This window comes from Lagenorhynchus albirostris, chromosome 1, assembly GCF_949774975.1.
Source record: "Lagenorhynchus albirostris chromosome 1, mLagAlb1.1, whole genome shotgun sequence".
NCBI lineage: Eukaryota > Metazoa > Chordata > Mammalia > Artiodactyla > Delphinidae > Lagenorhynchus > Lagenorhynchus albirostris.
Window position 1 is genome coordinate 34,945,967 of NC_083095.1, and position 14,647 is coordinate 34,960,613.

Below are 14,647 nucleotides of genomic sequence, written 5' to 3' on the forward strand. Positions count from 1 at the left end.
AGTCACAACTTTAACATGTTGTCTTTATTTTTGGGGATCCCTGCAGGATTTCCTGGAGTTAGCATTGGCCCTTTTGTTCAACTTGAGCTTTGCTCAGGTTGTAATTAATTTTACTTACATGCAAATCTATTCTGTACAGTAGAAAGGCCAAAATTAAAGTAAAACCAAACAAAGCCACACACCATACACACAAAATCCTTCTCTTGCTGTATCCACCCATCTTAAACTGTTACATCATGATCTTTACCCAATTCTAATCAAACTGTCACAATGAAAAACTCAACTTAAACCTAGCTTCAAAATATCATAAATACCTCAATGTTGAGCGCACACTGAGACGCTACTAATACTCTGTTAAGGTGGTATTCTCCCTGGCTACACTAACCTCATATTTGTGGAGAGTCAACATTCAACAGTCTTAGAGGCCATAAGGAGACCCAGTCAAGACTGACCCCTTCCCGCCAAAGCGCAAGATTCTTGATTTGACAACAGCAAGCTCCTCTGAGACCCCTTGACCCTCCTGCTTTGGGGAATGGGAGTGTCTCTAATCACCACAGTGAGATAAGTCTCACATTAGACTGAGCACTCATTTATTTTCTTTGAGCTCCCCAAGAGCTAAATTTATTTTGTCTTGTAGGAATAAGGAACCCATCTTCTTACTAACATTACTGTTTGTCTCTGTCTATCCTTGTCATTTTCTGTTATACCTCTATAAGGGGAAAATTCATATGGAAAAATATGGGCGTAGGCCCCAATAAGTCTATTTTGCAAACTGGCTCTGGGAATTGAGAGGTTCAGGTTTCTTCTCAAAGTGGTGTCCTTTCATTAAGCTTTGCCCTGGGTTACCCATCAACCTCTGAGAACTTCCCTTGTTCTTATTTTGTTAATGAGAGTCTGACTGTGGAAGAGAGCTCCCTTCAAAGCTTTTGATGCTCTGGAACTACAAATACGTCAGTTTGTAGTTGGACAGTCCACTCATTAGGTTGGGGAGTCTGATGTATGAGGTGTCCAAGCAACACCTTGGATGGACTATTCACAGGTTCTCGTTTGCGTTAGTCTAAACTTAAATCTATGCCTCTATCCAGGTCAGAATCCTACTTTTTACATGCATTTATGTTATACCCCAAATCTATGTATTTATCTTTAATTTCACCAAGGATAATTTAGAATTATAGTGGTCACTTTGGGGAACTTCTGTTACAAACAAAATTGTTTGAGAGGTGCTGTAGGACAAAAAAGGAACAAAATTCCAAACATCTAATGGGCTGGATATTTTTGATTGGTGTGAGGAAATAACCAAAAGAAATTCAGATTCCAAAATTGCTTAAAGAAATTCCTTGGTCAAGGCAAAATAAAAATGTGAAAAACTTAAAATAATGTTTGTTTAGATCCTCCAAAATCATACCTTGAACCTAGTGGATTTTATCTTACTTCTCTTTCCCCATCCTATACTCCTCCATTTCCCTCCATCCGTCTCTCCCTCTGTTCCACTCCCCTTTCCTTGTGGCTGGCCAGAAACTTCCAAAGCTCAGTTACCTCTTAAAGTTTAACTTCCTTCAGAACAGAAAAAAATCCCCTTATGGTTGATTTTAAGCTCCGTTCTTCCTCTGAGCTGAGAGTCATCAATGACTTTCCAAAGCCTAGAAAGGGCAGAGTGAAATTTGCAGAGAAATTTGGAATAATTTTAAGAACATATCCAGGCCTTCCAGTTCTATAACAATTAGTTCTTATGTTTGTGGAAGCTTGAGACACAAAAAATTCCATGAGAAAGCAGAATTGAAGAACCTGAGGGTAACTCAGAAGAACCTAAACTGCACAGGAAACCAGAGGGGTTTAGAAAAGCTAGAGAAGTTGGTCATAGTCTTTTGGAGGCGATTCCAGAAGTCCTTCCTGAGAAAGTAGACTGGGCTCTGACTTAGTCTTACAAGCAAGGAAAGGATAACATTGGAGACCTCAGGGATAGGCTCTTTACCAGTTTTAGACAGCACTCAGGAGTAGATGTTAAAGCAGATGTGACTCCTAACTCTCTTCTAGATTTTTGTAAACAGTCTTAAGCCAAATAGGGGATTTAGTAGGCAAGCAAAAACTAGTATGGGAAATAATGCCACTGCCAGAACTCAAGCACCTTGCTGAATATTTTGAGAGTCTTAGAACAAAAACAAAATAAAACTCAGAATAAATTGATAGCATTAGAGATAAAACAACTAGATGTTTCTACCAGGGTCAGTAAATCCCAAAAGAGGGAATCTCTTGATAAAGATACTTACAGATACTATATAAAAAAGGATATTGGAAAAAGAGCTATCTTGTGTTAGCTAAGAAGCTAAAGGGGAAAAAAAATAAATTAATGAGGGGTATTTTTTGTTTTACCCTTAAATTCCCAGGGAGAAATTTCTCTAAATATTAAAGGAGAACCTTGCCAAAAAAAAGTTTTTTTTTTTTTTATTGATATAGAGGCAAACACTATCAATCTTAAACTCGACCACTGTTACACAATCTCCCCCATGGGGTAAAAAAACCTACTCAGTGGGTATCTCTAATAATCCTTTTGTTGGTTCCATGTCATTCATAACTGTTATCCTTGGACATTTAACAAAATAACATTCTTCCTTCTTCTGTGATATCATACCTGCTAACTTGCTAGGCAGGGTGTACTATAATGGAATTGTTAAATATTTTCCTGATGGTTTCTTTCTTGAAATCTCTGAGGACTCCCTTATTTGCAAAGAGAATATAGCTAATTTGGAAATTGATTTACTAGTATCTTTGTGTTTAAATCAACCCTAAATTGAAGATCTGAAGGAGATGCCAGACTTTTTCATTCTGTGAGCAAAAATTCTATGAATATAGGGAGGATTACAGGGGCTGAACCTATTAGTATCCAAATCAAGCCGTTGAAACCTATACCCCAAAGTGTAAAATGCTCTCTTGAACCAGAAGCTAAAGAAGCACTAAAACTAACAGGTAAAAGTAAATAGAGAAAAGATGCAACATATGTTGTACTAGTTTTTGTAACACTTCTATCCCTCAGTCAAAATGCTGCATGGGTGGGGATAGGGATTTGTTCAGCACAACAGGCCCATAATAGAATAGTCATTTCCCACTTCCATGTAGTACCAATCCCCAAACGTATTTTATCTTCAGTACCTCCTGAGGCTGCATATTTGACTGTGGAGATTTATGTTCTGCTTTCTTTAATGACTCTTTAGGTCAAAATAGTCAATATTTGTTTGCCTTCTCCTGAGAAAATACAAAATATACTTTGACTGTTATGTTGCAAAGATTTACTGAAACACTCTCCTACTTTTCACAAGTCCTCAACCACGACCTTAAGACTTTATATTTCCCTGTGATCCTACTCTAATTCAACATGTGGGTAACGTTGTGTTCTAAAGATGGAGTGAGCTCTAAGATTGATTCCATCTATCCACTTACTTTTTTAACTCACAAAGAGGATAAAGTTTCCAAAGAGAAGTTACAACTTTGTTTAAGTAAATTTCATTACCTAGAACATGATTTCTCTCAAGGAAGTAAATCTCTTACTCCTGACAGAATATGGACTTTAACTAAGAGATAATAAAAAGGATTCTTGAGTCTCACTGACTGTCGTGGGCCATGCGTTCCCAACTTTTCTGCAATTGCCATGCCAATAAAAGACTTAACCAAGTCCTTTGAAAGTGAACCTCTTCCCTAGGCACCAAACATGAACAGGCCTTTTGTGAGTTAAAATTAGCTCTTTACTAACTTCCTACCTAAATTTTATACAATTTCATCCCTAGGATATGATCCTTTGTCAGAGGCAAATCTTCCCAGATGGCAGAACTCTGTGAGCACACCAGAAGTTTTAGTTAGCTACAGATATTAGGGTTAATATATGCATTGACAGTAGATTTGCTTTGGGGTTATTCCATGATTTTGAAATGCTTTGGAAACAAGGAAGGGTCTTGACCTCAGAAGGAATCTCAGTTAAGAATGGTTAGCAATTTAGGGACTTCTGTGGTGGTCCAATGGTTAAGACTCCACACTCCCAATGCTGTGGGCCCAGGTTCATTCCCTGGTCGGGGAACTAGATCCCGCATGCTGTAACTAAAGATCCCACATGCTGCAATGAAGATCCCGCATGTGGCAACTAAGACCCAGCGCAGCCAAATAAATTAAAAAAAAAAAAAGGTTAGCAATTTATAGAAATTTTAAGTGCTCTAATGCTTCCTGAGGAAGTGGCTATTATAAAAATAGGAGCTCAAACAAAAGGAGATAATATGGAAGCTAGAGGAAATGTCTTGACTAATCATCATGCCAGACAGACAGCCTTCACTAAAATTATAGCCCTTATAATACCCCAAGGGACCAAGTGTTTGCTTCAAAAGTGAATTGAGTTCAAAGCCCCTATTATAGAATGCTAGCAATCAGCTCCAGTCAGAAAAGAGGTACCATGAGAAAGCTGGGTGTAAATTGCACTATTAGCTATTTAGTAGCACTGAAGGACTTCAAACAGAATCTTATAAAAATTTTACATGAAATTACCCACAAGTTAAAGAAGAAATTTGCCACTGTACATAATTAATACTGATGGGAAAGCTTTACTCTATCTCATCTGTCACCACTATAATCCTGGTAAGAATATAAAGGTGGGACATGGCTAAGAGTCCAAAACTCAGGGCCCCCTCCTAAACACCTCCAAATGGGTTTCATGAAACTACTCTCCGGGTTGAATATGTTCATGGTGATTGTTTACTTATTCTTAGGATGGTTTGAAGCCTTCCCTTGATAAAGAGCTATAACTCTATTAGTAGGAAAATTTTCTTGATTTCATGTTCCCAATCCAGGGAATTCTGACCTTTCTCTCTAGTGATGGAGGCATCCATTTTCCTGGGCCTATTACTAAAGAGTTTTGGAAAGATATGCCACTTACTAATTTCACCCCCAATCTTCAGGAAAGGTAGAGAGAACAAACATAGAGACTCTTGAACTTCCATGACCTAAGGCATTGTCTTTAATGGCAATGAGATCAAATCTTTCTGTGGTTCATCAACTCTCCCACATACATCTAGGAATATCTCCTTAAATTCCACACTATTGCAAGCAGATATGGCTAAATATTGCAAGGAATTTTTCATGCCATACACCAAGTCTTATAAAACACGTACAAGCAGCCTTTCATCAACACCCTTTTAAATAACTTTGTATGACCTAAAACCCAGAGAAGTGGTCTTTTGGAAGATACATCAGAGAAAGACAGCTCTGGAACCCCATTGGACCTTATCAAGTACTGTTAGTAATCAGCACAGCTATACAACTCTAAAGGTTTGATCCTTGGATTCATGTCTCCCAAAGAGGCATAATCCATTCCTGAATTTGTAGATTTTAAGCCGAGGAGTTTTTAGAAATCCTCTAGAAACAGACAATTCTCTGAAAGAGACATCCTCCATCCAAGACCTTTGACCATATGAGTGTAGGGAGCTTCTACCCAAGATCCATAGAATAAGAAGGTGGACTGCCACAGTTTTATCTGCATTCTATTGTTCTTTATTTTCATTGTTATTTTCTTCCCTTTCTTCCCCTGGTTTAATGTTTCTTTAACTGTTATCTATATTGCCCTATTCTTAATATTGCACTTCGTTTGCATCCTTAATCATTCATTGGTATGTATCTAATACTTGGCTGTTATTTACTTGTGAACTAGCTAAAGCATACAACCAAACTGGTTTTGCACTACATTATTATTATTATTTTTGGTAGCCACCCAGATTCCTTTGGTTCCACTTCCTCATAATGAATCTGTTGGTTTGCTGGGGAACTATACTCAACTATTAGGCGACTTTTCCAATGACAAACTATATAACAGGCCAAAGAGATGGAAATCTAAAACCCTTTCTTAGGTCATACCTAGAAGACAAGGTTCTTGACTCCACCAAAATAATTCTCTAATTTTTTTGGGTGGGAAGCAAACTTTAAAAGAAATAGAACTTGTAAGGGAACTAAGAAACAACAATATATTATTTGGAGGCTGTCTCACTTTTATACACCTTACAAGTTACTATTTTTCTTTTGTTTCAGATCCTCTAAATGGACTCAACACTTTAAATTTTATTGTATGGTGCAGAATTATTTTTGATGAGTGGCTCCAAATGTTATAACATATTTGATAACCACTTATGGGTATTTTGGTCCCAAATAGGTCATTGGGTGTTCCCCAATTACTGGTATTGGATTTGTGGTACAAAGCCTACAGACTGGATAGGATCTTACTATCTTTGTAAACTGATGCCTGCCTTCAGTAGAGTCCCTAGCATCATCCAAGATCCATTTTTAAGCCATCAGTTTCTTTTTGAAGAAAAACAAGATTGTTAGATAATTTAATTTTTAAAAAAGTAGGAAAAGCGGACCTTGATTTAAGAATATCATGATCACTCCAGAGAAATTCTGGATTTCTTTCTTCCTTTCTCAAGCCTCTTTACTTCAAGCTTTACAAGAGGCGCAGAAAGTAGGGAGTGTGCTACATGCTCTGATTCAGAGACTAGTAGGTGAGTTAGATAATGCCACCAAGACTAAAGAACTCCTCACTTGAAAGTTTCATGAAATTACAGTGGCAGTGGCTCAGCTCCTTTAGATATAATATTGGCCTTTGAAGGAAAAACATGTGCTGCTTTTAGATAAGAATGTTGTTCTTACATGCCTGTATACTTCTCTGGAATCATTTATATTACTAAAAGGGTCCAGTAAGCAAACAAAGAAGTCAGAAAATTGGGTAGTTTGGCTAATAACCCTATATCTTCTTCTAAAAACTCCTCAGATTGGCTTAATTTTGTTTTTGTTTCTCTCCCCAGTTTTATTGAGATATAACTGACATGCAGCATTGTAAGTTTAAGGTGTACAGAATAATTTGACTTTCATATATTGTGAAATGGTTAATAGAATAAGTTTATTTAACATCCATCACCTCATATAGATACAAAAGAAAAAAATTTTTTTCTTGTGATGAGAACTCTAGGGACCTATACTCTAACAACTATCAAATATACCATACAATAATGTTAACTATAGTCACTGTGTTGTACATTATATCCTCAGTACTTGTGTGCCTTATATCTGGGAGTTTGTACCTTTTGACCACCTTCATCCAGTTCTCCTAACACACACTCCCTGCTTCTGGTAACCACAAATCTGATCTCCTTTTCTAAGAGTTTTTTTTGATTGTTATGATAAGTGAGATCATATAGGGTTTATCTTTCTTTGATTTATTTCACTTAACATAATGCCCTCAAGGTCCATCCTTGTTGTTGCAAATAGCAAGAATTCTTTCCTTTTTAAGGCTGAATAATATTCCATTGTGTGTGTGTGTGTGTGTGTGTGTGTGTGTCTATGTGTGTGTGTATACATGACACAACTACTTTATCCATTCATCCACTGGCGGACATAAGTTCTTTCCATGTCTCAGCTATTGTAAATAATGCTGCTATGAATAAGGGATGTAGATATCTTTTCAACATAGTGTTTTTGTTTCCTTTGGATATATTCACAGAAGTAGCATTGCTGAGTAGTATGGAAGTTCTATTTTTAATTTTTTCAGAAATCTCCGTACTGTTTTCCCTGTTGCCTGCATCAAATTACAGTCCCACCAACAATGAATGAGGGTTCCCTTTTCTTCCCATCCTTGCCAGTATTTGTTATCCCTTGTCTTTTTGATGAAAGCCATTTTGACAGGCATGAGGTGATATCTTATTATGATTTTGATTTGTATTTCCCTTATGATTAGTGATGTTGAGTGCCTTTTTCATGTACCTGTTGGTCATTCGTATATCTTCTTTGGAAAAATATCTATTCAGGTCTTTTTATACTGGATTTTTAATTTATTTATTTTTGCTATTGAGTTGTATGAGCTTTTTATATACTTTTAATATACCCTTATCAGGTATTCAGTTTGCAAATTTTTTTTCCCATTCTATAGGTTGTCTTTTCATTTTGTTAATAGTTTCTTTTGCTATGCAGAAGCTTTTTAGTTTGATGTAGTCCCACTTGCTTACTTTTTATTTTGTTGCCTGTCCCGTAGGTGTAATATCCAAAATATCATCGACAAAATCCATGTAAAGCAGCAGTCCCCAATCTTTTTGGCACCAGGGACTGGTTTTGTTGAAGACAATATTTCCATGGACTGGGGTGGCGGGGGATGATGGTTCAGGCGGTAATGCAAGTGATCGGAAGCATGGTTCAGGTGGTAATGTGAGTGATGGGGAGCGGCAGAAGAAGCTTCGCTCACTCATCCGCTGCTCATGTGCTGCTGTGCGGCCCAGGTCCTAACAGGCTGCAGATTGGCACCGGGCTATGGCCCAGGGGTTGGGGACAACTGATGTAAAGGAACTTTTTTCCTGTGTTTTCTTCTAGTTTTATGGTTTCTGGTCTTACATTTAAGTCTTTTAAGTCATTTCCAGTTAATTTTTGTAAGTGGTGTAAGACAGGTGTCTACTTTCCTTCTTTTATTTTATTTTAAATAGTTATTTATTTGGTTGTGCTGGGTCTTAGTTGTGGCAGGCCGTCTCCCTAGTTGCAGCTCGTTGATTCCTTAGTTGTGGCAGGTGGGCTCCTTAGCTGCGGCTTGAGGTCTCCTTAGTTGCAGCTTGCTGGTTCCTTAGTTGTGGCACGTGGACTCCTTAGTTACAGCAGGCAGCCTCCTTAGTTGTGGCATGCGAACTCTTAGGTGCAGCACGCATGTGGGATCTAGTTCCCTGACCAGGGATCAAACCTGGACACCCTGCATTGGGAGCTCAGAGTCTTAAACACTGTGCCACCAGAGAAGTCCTTAGTTTCCTTCTTTTAAATGTGAATATCCAATTTCCCCAGCACCATTTATGGAATAGTCTTTTCTCCATTGAATATCCTTTGCTTCCTTGTCAAATATCAGTTGGCTGTATATGCATGGATTTATTTCTGGGCTCTTGATTCTGTTCCATTGGTCTATGTGTCTATTTTTATGCCAGAACCATACTATTTGATTATTATAGTTTTATAATATAGCTTAAAATCAGGAAGTGTGATGGCTCCCATTTTGTTCTCGTTTCTCAGGATAGCTTTGGCTATTCTGGGTCTTTCATGATTCCATACAAATTTTAGGATTTTTGTTTTCCACTTCTGCAAAAAATGCCATTGGAATTTTTTTTTTAACATAAATTTATTTATTTATTTATTTTACTTTTGGCTACACTGAGTCTTTGTTGCCTCATGCGGGCTTTCTCTAGTTGCAGCGAGCAGGGGCTACTCTTGGCTGCAGTGCGTGGGCTTCTCATTGCGGTGGCTTCTCTTGTTGTGGAGCATGGACTCTAGGCACATGGGCTTTAGTAGTTGCGGCACGCATGCTCAGTAGTTGTGGCTCACAGGCTCTAGAATGCAGGCTCAGTAGTTACGGTGCATGGGCTTAGTTACTTAGTTGTTCCACAGCATGTGGAATCTTCCTGGACCAGGGCTTGAACCCGTGTCCCCTGCACTGGCAGGTGGATTCTCAACCACTACACCACTAGGGAAGCCCACCATTGGAACCTTGATAGGAATAGTCTACTGTCTACAGATGGCTTTGGGTAGTATGAACATTTTTAACAATATTAATTTTTCCAATCTATGAACAAAGGATACTTGTCCATTTATGTGTGTCTTCTTTGACTTCTTTCATCAATGTCTTGTAGTTTTCAGTGTAGAGATCTTTCACCTCCTTGGCTAAAGTTATTCTTAAGTATTTTATTCTTTTTGAAGTTACTATAAATGGGATCATTTTCTTTATTTCTTTTTCAGATAATTGTTAGTTCAGATAAGCTACTGAATTTTTGTGTGTCAATTCTGTATTCTGCAACTTTACTGAATTCATTGATCAGTTCTGTTTTTTGGTGGAGTCTTTAGGATTTTCTCTCTATATAATCATGTCATCTGCAAATACAGACTACTTTGTTTCTTCTTTTCCAATTCTGATGCTTTTAATTTCTTTTTCTTGCTTGATTGCTCTGTCTATAACTTCTAGTAATATGTTAAGTAGGGATGACGAAAGTGAGCACCCTTATCTTATACCTGATCTTAGAGGAAAAGCTTTCAACTTTTCACCATTGAGTATGATGTTAGCTGTGAGCTTACCATATACAGCCTTTATTATGCTGAGGTACGTTCCTTCTATACCTATAAATTTGTTAAGAGTTTTTTTTTTTATCATGAACAAATGTTGAGTTTTGTCAAATGCTTTTTCTGTGTCTACTGAGATGATCATATGATTTTTTTCTTTCACTCTATTAATGTGATGCATCCCATTTATTTATTTGCATATATTGAGCTGTCCTTGTATCCCAGGGGTAAATCTTACTTGATCACAGGGAATGATCTTTTTAATGTACTGATAAATTCAGTTTGCTAGTATTTTATTGAGAATTTTTGTATCTATATTCATTAGGGATATTGGCCTGTAGTTTTCTTTTCTTGTGGTATCTTTTTCTGGCTTTGATATCAGGGTAATGCTGGTCTTATGAGTTTGGGAGTGTTTCCTTCTCTTCAATTTTTGGGAAGAGTTTGAGAAAGATCAGTTTTAATTCTTCTTTAAATATTTGGTAAAATTAACCAGTGATGCCATCTGTTCTTGGCTTTTTTTTTTGTTGGGAGATTTTTGATTATTGATTCAATCTCCTTACTAGTATTTGGTCTCTTCAGATCTTCTATTTCTTCCTGATTCAGTCTTGATAGATTATATGTTTCTAAGAGTTTTTCCATTTCTTCTATGTTGTCCAGTTTGTTGACATATAGTTGTTCTTGGCTTAATTTTGGACACTTTTGGCTCCTGGCTGAAAAAAGGACTACAAACTCTGACCATAATCCTTCTCACATTTGTGTAGCAGGGTTCAGATGTGAGACCTCCACAGTTCTAAATGTTGCTATAGCTGCTGTCTCATTCAATAGTTCAATAAATGACCATCCAACAACAACAAACACAGGCAAACTGACACTTATGAAGGTTGAAAAAACTTTCCTAGATAGTTGATGTAATACTGTGATTCCTTAAGTAAGGGTGAAGGTCTAGATTGATTGATTGATCACATCCTTAGATGTTAATGGTCTATCTTTCAGCTTAGGCTGATCACAAGGGGAATTCTGATACCTGAAACCATCTGTAAGTGCACAGCTTACTGTCTTCATTAGCATAACATTACTATTCCATTGTCTTTATCAGCATAACTTTACTATTCCAGAAGATTCTTCCTTGGAAGATAAAAATTATAAATAACTTTATTGCTCATTCCAGAAGCTTCTTAAACAGAAAGCACCAACAAACGGTTTATACACCAAGACTCAGAAGTCCTTGCCTTGCCATGCCCGTGATTCTAAATGATTATATCATGATCCTTATTTAATTCTAATCAAGCCCACGTTAAAAGAACTGCTTTAAATCAAATTTCAAAACTTCATAAATATCCTGACTTTGCCGTTCCCTTTCTGAGACTCTGAGACTAAGACTTTGTTGAAGTGGCACTCTCTCTCACCAGAGTAAGAATAAACTCAGCCTTTTATCAACAGGTTGTTTTAATATTGGTCAAAAAGTTCATTTGGTTTTTTTCTGTAAGAGGGCTCTAGTAGTGCTTACTTGTCTTTAACTTCATTCGAAGCAATTTTGTTAGATTGTATTGTGACAGCTACAATATCAGTGTGCATTAAAAAAATACCATATCAAAATTGGTGAATTTTTGTGTAGCCATTTTAATATTGAAGATGGAAGAAAAAAAGCAACATTTTCGGCATGTTTTACTATTTCAAGAAAGGTAAAAACGCAACTGAAACCCAAAAAAAGATTTGTGCAGTGTATGGAGAAGGTGCTGTGACTGATCGAATGTGTCAAAAGTGGTTTGCGAAGTTTTGTGCTGGAGATTTCTCACTGGACGACGCTCCACGGTTGGGTAGGCCAGTTGAAGTTGATAGCAATCAAATTGAGACATTCACTGAGAACAATCATCGTTATACTCCACGTGGGAGATAGCCGACATACTCAAAATATCCAAATCAAGCATTGAAAATCATTTGCACAAGCTTGGTTATGTTAATCGCTTTGATGTTTGGGTTCCACATAAGTTCAGTGAAAAAAACCTTCTTGACCATATTTCCGCATGCGATTCTCTACTTAAACATAACAAAAACGGACTGTTTTTTAAAACAAATTGTGACGGGCTATGAAAAGTGGATATTGTACAATAACGTGTAATGGAAGAGATCATGGGGCAAGCAAAATGAACCACCACCAACCACACCAAAGACCAGTTTTCATCCAAAGAAGGTGATGTTGTGTATATGGTGAAATTGGAAGGGAGTCCTCTATTATGAGCTCCTTCCGGAAAACCAAATGATTAATTCCAACAATTACTGCTCCCAATTAGACCCACTGAAAGCAGCACTCGACGAAAAGCGTCCAGAATTAGTCAACAGAAAATGCATAATCTTCCACCAGGGTAATGCAGGACCACATGTTTCTTTGATGACCAGGCAAAAACTGTTATAGCTTGGCTGGGAAGTTCTGATTCATCTGCCATATTCACCAGATATTGCACCTTCAGATTTCCATTTATTTCGGTCTTTACAAAATTCTCTTAATGGAAAAAATTTCAATTCCCTAGAAGACTGTAAAAGGCACCTGGAACAGTTCTTTGCTCAAAAAGATAAAAAGTTTTGGGAAGACGGAATTATGAAGTTGCCTGAAAAATGGCAGAAGGTAGTGGAACAAAACGGTGAATACATTGTTCAATGAAGTTCTTGGTGAAAATGAAAAATGTGTCTCTTATTTTTACTTTAAAACCGAAGGAACTTTTTGGCCAATTCAATAGTTTTGAGGTGCTAAAGGAAAGTTACCTCTTGCTTGAACAAAGTTACCAAAGTTAACTCTTCCTTGGACAATTCTGAAAAAGCTCTATTAAGTTCTAACTTTTTTCCTTTCTCTAGTATCTGCTGATTTTTGCTTTGATACATTTTTACATGTGCTAAAAAAGCAGTTGATCGCAGTTTTCTTTTTATTAGCTACATTTTGGAAATGTTTTCCTTGAGGATAGTTAATTCAGTAAGTAAATGAAAAAATGATTAAAATAGAAGAAACTGTATGGGGTATACAAGGATTAGTCACCTTGCCTTGGAACAACTCAGAGAAGCCATCACAGAGGAGATCACACTTGAACTGAGCATGGAAGGATAAGTAAGAGTTTTCTAGGAAAATAAGGGGAATGGATATTTTATGCTCTGAGGGAAAGGGTCCCAAGGAATAGAGGCAGGCCATAGCACTGAGAGAATGGGAGGACTGCTAATAGGGTCTCTATAACTGCAATATAGTATTACATGGCAAAGGAAGGAAAAAAAAAAGATAGAAGTAGACTAAATAAGCAATGAGATTAAGAAGTTCAGAGGTAGAACAGCTCATGAAAAGTCCTGGGTGTGGCTATGGGCATGAGTATGAGTTACTAAAGCAGTATTGAGAGGAACGACCTTAAACTTATAGAACTCACAGAACTAAGAGGCTACAATGTCGGATGGGCTCTCTACATGGATCTAAATGGCTATATGGACCATCTACATGATTATTGTATCCTAAGAAAAGGTGAACAGAAAAACCTGGACCATCATAAGGTCCATCCAAAGTGATTAACAACCAACAAGCCAGTTAGAGCATAAGTGAAATGAAAGCAGTTCTAACAGCACAAAGATCCATGATAGAGGTGAAAAAGGTTTCAAAGAAATCTGTTCTCAGTAAGAAATTTTTTTAATTCCTAATCACCACAATCACTATCAGTGATCCATCATCATCTCAGGATCAACAATAAATGGAAATCATCAAAAATGTTATTTTAAAATTTCATTTATTTCTGTTGTTTTATTTTAGTAAATATTCAATCATCACTTCCTTGACTCTTAGTTTTCTCAACCTTAGGTCTTAAGAAGGGATTATAGGACTTTACATCTCCTATTATTGAAGCACCTCCCTCAGATTCACATGCCTGTCAGATGTTATGAAAACTCACAAAAGTATACAAGTTAAACATGCCTGTTTGCATTTATTTTTATATAACTCTAATATGAAGGTCCTGGACAAAAAACTGAAGTGTGCTTGCCTAATAACTCAAGGTCTTCAAGCTAAGGTAGCAGATTTACAACACAGAAATGGGAAAATCTTACATTAAAAAAAATAAAATGAAACAAAATTTTACCTATTTGAAGTTCTCCAGGTACTTTTTAAATTGTTAAATAATACAGACATTCTACTGTAAATAGAAATCATTCCATTTACTAAAACTCCCAGTGGTATAAGTAAGGACCCATTTCAGTATGGTCCTCCTGCACTTCTTCTCTTGATAATGATCAGGAAGAAGATAGGGTGATACCATTAATATTAAGTGACAGAGAACAATATCTACAAAATTACTATTTATACAGCACTTTTCTCTTAGAATCCCAAAGCTTTCAAGGCACAACCTTTGATGTCACATCATTTCAAGGATACAGGTAAGGAAAAGCTATTTATCTTTCCTTTTTATAAGATAGGAAAATGAATAATACACAAAGTCAGAAAATGAATAATACACAAAGTCAAATGACTTCCATGCAAATGTTATTGGTGATAAAACAGAAAAATAAGGTTTCTTCATCTTTGGTT

General features: G+C 36.8%; 1 protein-coding gene across 7 annotated transcripts in view; it reads right to left on the bottom strand.

Moving 5' to 3' along the window:
* The window catches only part of GPHN (gephyrin), a 617,632-nt gene that overhangs the window by 160,348 nt on the left and 442,637 nt on the right, over nt 1-14,647 (bottom strand). The gene's annotated exons all lie outside the window — the stretch shown is intronic.